The following is a 5013-nucleotide window of genomic DNA, read 5'->3' on the forward strand; positions in this document are numbered from 1 at the left end:
TAATAATGTATATAACTACTTTTTGTTTCAGTATTGTTCTAGTGGTAGATGTGTTGTAGAGAACGAAAACATTATTCCAGACTTCTCGCAACATCCTGGTTTTTTGAGGAGATCAGATGACCCATCAGCCTACAATTCAACAAGGTATTGGTATATCTTTCTACCAATTGGAACTTTTCAACAGAAATATGCAGATGATGAGGCAATCTAAATCAAGGGTTCTAAACAAAAGCCAAATTGATATTTTCTGGTTCTAGGGTTATTCCAGTCTCTGGCGATCAGCTGACGACTCAAACACCTCAAACAACACTAAAAATGACCTTCCATAGACCAATTAGCCAACATGGTAAGACGTATCGACAACTAGGGATTCTTCAACTCTTGCTTTCATCTCGCTGAAAATTTCTATAAAATTAACACTTTTATAATTTTCTACTACATACAGTAAAAGTCTCATAATTCACAGACAACTTATCAAATATTACATTAAAAACTTAATAATGAAATAGCTAAAAGTAAATCAACTCCAATATTTATGAATTACAATTTAAATTATTTTTCTAAAATTATAATGATGAATATCTTGTAATAAACATCAATAATAACTTAAATATATATGTATATGCCATATATGAAAAATTTCTTTTTGAAACAGTAAGATATTCTCTGTCGACTTTAGGAATCTTCATTTTTCAAGTTAAAATATATAGTAAATTAATTTTGCTTAATTGATTAAAACAATTATTTCTTGTGTTTCGTTGATATGACAATAAATAAAATTTCCTCTGTATTTTAAACTGTTTTAAAATATTAATGCAATATATTCTTATAATCATGTAGTTAATACATTTCAATTCAAGTAAATCTTCTTATGGTATGCCTGTTTTCTAAACTTGAAAAAAATTCTTTTATTTTTATTTTTTTACATTATAGAAGAAATGTCATATTTTCTTATTCATGATTTATAAATAACTATAAGATAAAAATTCAGTTGGGAATGATAATACTGATAATCAATATTTTTCTACATTCCACACAATTTTCTCTTCACCTTCAAGCAAAAAATACTTTTAAATATCTTTATACTATGAGTTAATAATCAAAATAACACTTCTTTCCTTATCGCTTTAAACTTAAGCAGTTTCTCCATCACCTACAATTTTTCATCACCTACTCATAAGAGTTGAAGAATCTCTTAAACTTGATCTTTGAACTTCTCTGACTATTATCTCACTTGAGTATTTTGAAATGTGATATCTAATGCCTGTCAGCCATCGGTGAATTAATAATAAATTTAATTAATTAAACATAGATTAATAATATAAGTTTAACAGGGTAGAGATTTATTAAGTAATTTTAACTGGTGTAGCAGTTCTAATAATAATTCTTTTAGGTTCTTTGAAAAATAATAGTATCAAATAAAAAAAAGTCTGATATGCCTTAAGTCAACAATTTTATTAGGTTTGGCACTAAGGATGTAAGTAATACTGTTTATTTAGACTTAAAATATTTTTCGTAAACAGGGAGTCAAATTAGCAATACTACTTTTGACCTGAAGCAGCAAAGCTCTCACTATGTCAATTATTTATTGCTCTCACTTAATAAAAAATCAATTATTTGATTCACAATATTTCTTGAAAATATGTTATTAAAATCATGGAATGAAGATTAAACTAAAACTGAAAGTATAAATATAATAAATATGTAAATTGATTACGCTTCATTACACACCGCAGTTAATGTAATTGATATTGTACAATACAAGTGTAATTGACAAAACTTAATATTTTTAAACATATTTTTTTTCACAAACAAATAGAAAAGGAACTAAAAATATAATATAAATAGTGACTTGTTTTTAAGATTTCTTTAACTCTTAATCTTATCAACACGCATCACCTGTACTAAGATTTTGAAATAGCTAAAATCAGACTTAAACTTACACATACTTCAAATATAGTATAGGAAGTAAACAGTACAACATACAACATTATTGGTGTTTATCTATGGTATTAGATCACATTTTGAAAACTCATGTGACTTTCAGATACTATATAAATTTTCCTTTTAAGATTAAGTAACTTGACTTTTCCCACAACACTAAACATTGCACGTTTACACTTAACATTTTCTGAACTTTAATGTATTTTTACATTCTGAATTAATATAATTTCCTTTTCTTGGTATAAGATCTATATAAAGATATACTTTTCTCTGCACTTACTGAAAATGAGTTGTTTTTTTTACTAAAAGCAATCATTTTATCTTTCTACTTAATTCTGTCATCAGCAGCTCATGTACCAGCCAAATCTTTTTTTGTTTTTTGGACTTCGGTAGTGCTCAACCTGGAGTAGTGTTTTGAGTTTATCATACTCACTTCATAAAAGGTGCAATCAAGAAGTTACAAATAACCAAATAAATCTCAAAGACCTTACCTAATGAAGAATTTGGTGCCAAAATGTTAACAAATATTCTTTTAATAGTATTTTATCACAATTTTTGCAGTTTGAAGTTGGTTCTCAAACATTAAATTTCCTAGTTTTTGGGTTTCCAAATTAATGGGGGATGACATCCCCCTAAATGGAGAAATAGATAAAGGAATGAGCGCCATTTGCACCAATTGTACAAACCTCGAGATCAAACAGAAACATGAATTTGGTCTGCATTTGATCCACAAATGTATGCCAATATGGGCTTCAACAATTATAAAGCTGACTGTATTTACTTTAATGTGAAAAAACTGTTTTACTATAATTATTGGGGAATAAGTTTTGAATATTATCTTAATCGACCCTTATAAAATCTAAATGGTACCAACTCATGACTGTTACCTTCATTTGCAAAAAAAAGGCAGTCACAAGAATTCTTTTGTCAGTTTTGACTCATGTCAAAAGCATGGTTGCCTAGTCCTTAACTATGAATACAGGACAAAATGTTTTACCAGACCGGGAGGAAGGGTTGTGAATTTAATTGTTTATAAATAGGATCGCAAAAAATTATGAATATGAAAACATAAATTTATATACAGGTGATTCTCAGACTACAGGCAATTTTCAAGATAGAATTTCAAAAATCTTCACTGCATTTTTTTTTTTTTAATAGGCGCAGACCATGAAGATCCAAGCCGCGTTTCTTGACGTGGTTTTCATAGGGTGGGTTCGTCACTCCCACATCTATTGTTGTGAGTGTCATCCATAGGTTGACTGCATTTAAAATACAATTTTCTCAGTACCAATACATCCTATTGATGTTCAGCTATCTTGACAAGAGGCCGAGACCAAAATTATTTTGTTTTTCACAGAAATTTAAATTTTTTAAGAATGGTTATGAAGATTAAACTAATAAATCATCTTCATTATAGTAACCAGCTTGAATTTGATAACCTTTTTTAAGATATAGGGGTAAGGGAATAAGTTTGTTCATTATTCCTTAAGTATAATACCACTATTTCAGCAAACATTTCAGTTTTTTGTTTCTTTACTTATAAATTTATAATTAAAACATTAAAAAAAAAAAAAAGTGAAAAATAAAAAATTTCCATTTTGTTAATTATTGAAAATTAACACTACAAACAAATTTTTAAAAAACAATACCAATATGAGGTATACCTCCGTATAAGTTTATAAAGTGTTAATTTTCAATAAATGATTAATTTCAATAATTCATAAAATGAGACTTTATAATTTTTCACCTTTTTTCTAATTGTATATACAAAAAACAACTGAAATGTCAAAATAGTTGTACCAAAAAAAAAACCTTAAGTTGGATGATCAGCTTGACTAGACCGTAACAGGTGCCATAGAAAGTAGAATTTAAACACTTAAATAAGCAAATTGTCTATAGCTAAACGTGCATTTATTCTGTCAGAAATTATTTTACCTAAATACATAATACTGAAGTAATGATAAGATATACGTTTCAAGAACCATATCAAAAACCAGCATTATTTTTTGATCAACCCAATATTTCAAAAGAACCCTTTAGAGCAAAGAGCCGAACATTGACTTGATATGTAAAACTTTCTGATGTATGAATCAGTTGTTTCCATAGTACTAGTACTTTCCCTAATTTATATTTTCTAAAACCTACATATTAATTTTGCATTTTTTTTCTTTTGTTCTTTCATGTTTTAATCACTTTTCTAGAATATAGTTTTTCCTATTTTTTATTTAACCATCTTATATGATAAATAATATTCCATAATTTTTTTTCTCTTAATGGATATGCTACTTATAATTCCTTTTGACAACTGCCTTTTCTTTGGTTCAATTTTGTTTACATTCTTACCACAGAAATAATTTATTCTGTATCCTATATTTGCATTTGATAGAATACAATAGTAAGTTGTTATTTTAAATATACTTCAAGAATCTTTCATTAATCAGCTTAAACCAATGCTTAATTATGTCTCATGTAATCACAATTTTTTTGCTTTGTTTTTTATAACTATACCTTAAATCTTAATTTCAAAAACTATTTTTTAATCAATTCATATTCAATTTCATTCATTTAAAAGAAATTAACTTTGCATTATAGAACAATATTTATACAACTAAACTTGTATAATAGCACAGTTCTAAAATATTTATAACTTTTCCCTTTTTCATCAGCAGGGACTGATGATTCATGTGTGGATGAAGTACAAAAAGGCCCAAATTGTGCTGAGATCATCCAAAAATATGGACCACTCTACTGCAGCACAGAGTATATTCGGCGACACTGTTGTGCTGCCCATAAGTATTTATGCCCAAAGATCCAGTCAGTAGATGTCTAACAGACCAAGCAATGCCTCCGTCATTAATACGCAGTAATTGTTTGGAAGAAAGCAAAAAAAAAAATTAAATTAAAAGCTACTATTATATCGACAATTGTAATTTCTATATAAAACAAAACTCATATGTATATGTAAAGAACAAAGAAGTTACCCAAAAATCATTGTAAATAGACAGACTTTATATATGTATATGTATGTATGTATATGTATGTGTATGTATATATATATATATATATATA

General features: G+C 27.4%; 1 long non-coding RNA gene across 1 annotated transcript; it reads left to right on the forward strand.

The window, feature by feature from the left end:
- The first annotated feature begins 31 nt into the window (after nt 1-31).
- LOC136797171 (uncharacterized) lies at nt 32-4913 on the forward strand. The gene is made up of 2 exons (XR_010845008.1): nt 32-144; nt 4611-4913. It is a non-coding gene; the product is annotated as an uncharacterized lncRNA (long non-coding RNA).
- Nucleotides 4914-5013: the final 100 nt, after the last annotated feature.

This window comes from Halyomorpha halys, unplaced genomic scaffold (assembly GCF_000696795.3).
Source record: "Halyomorpha halys isolate HHAL.00 unplaced genomic scaffold, Hhal_1.1 Scaffold8327.1, whole genome shotgun sequence".
NCBI classification, from domain to species: domain Eukaryota; kingdom Metazoa; phylum Arthropoda; class Insecta; order Hemiptera; family Pentatomidae; genus Halyomorpha; species Halyomorpha halys.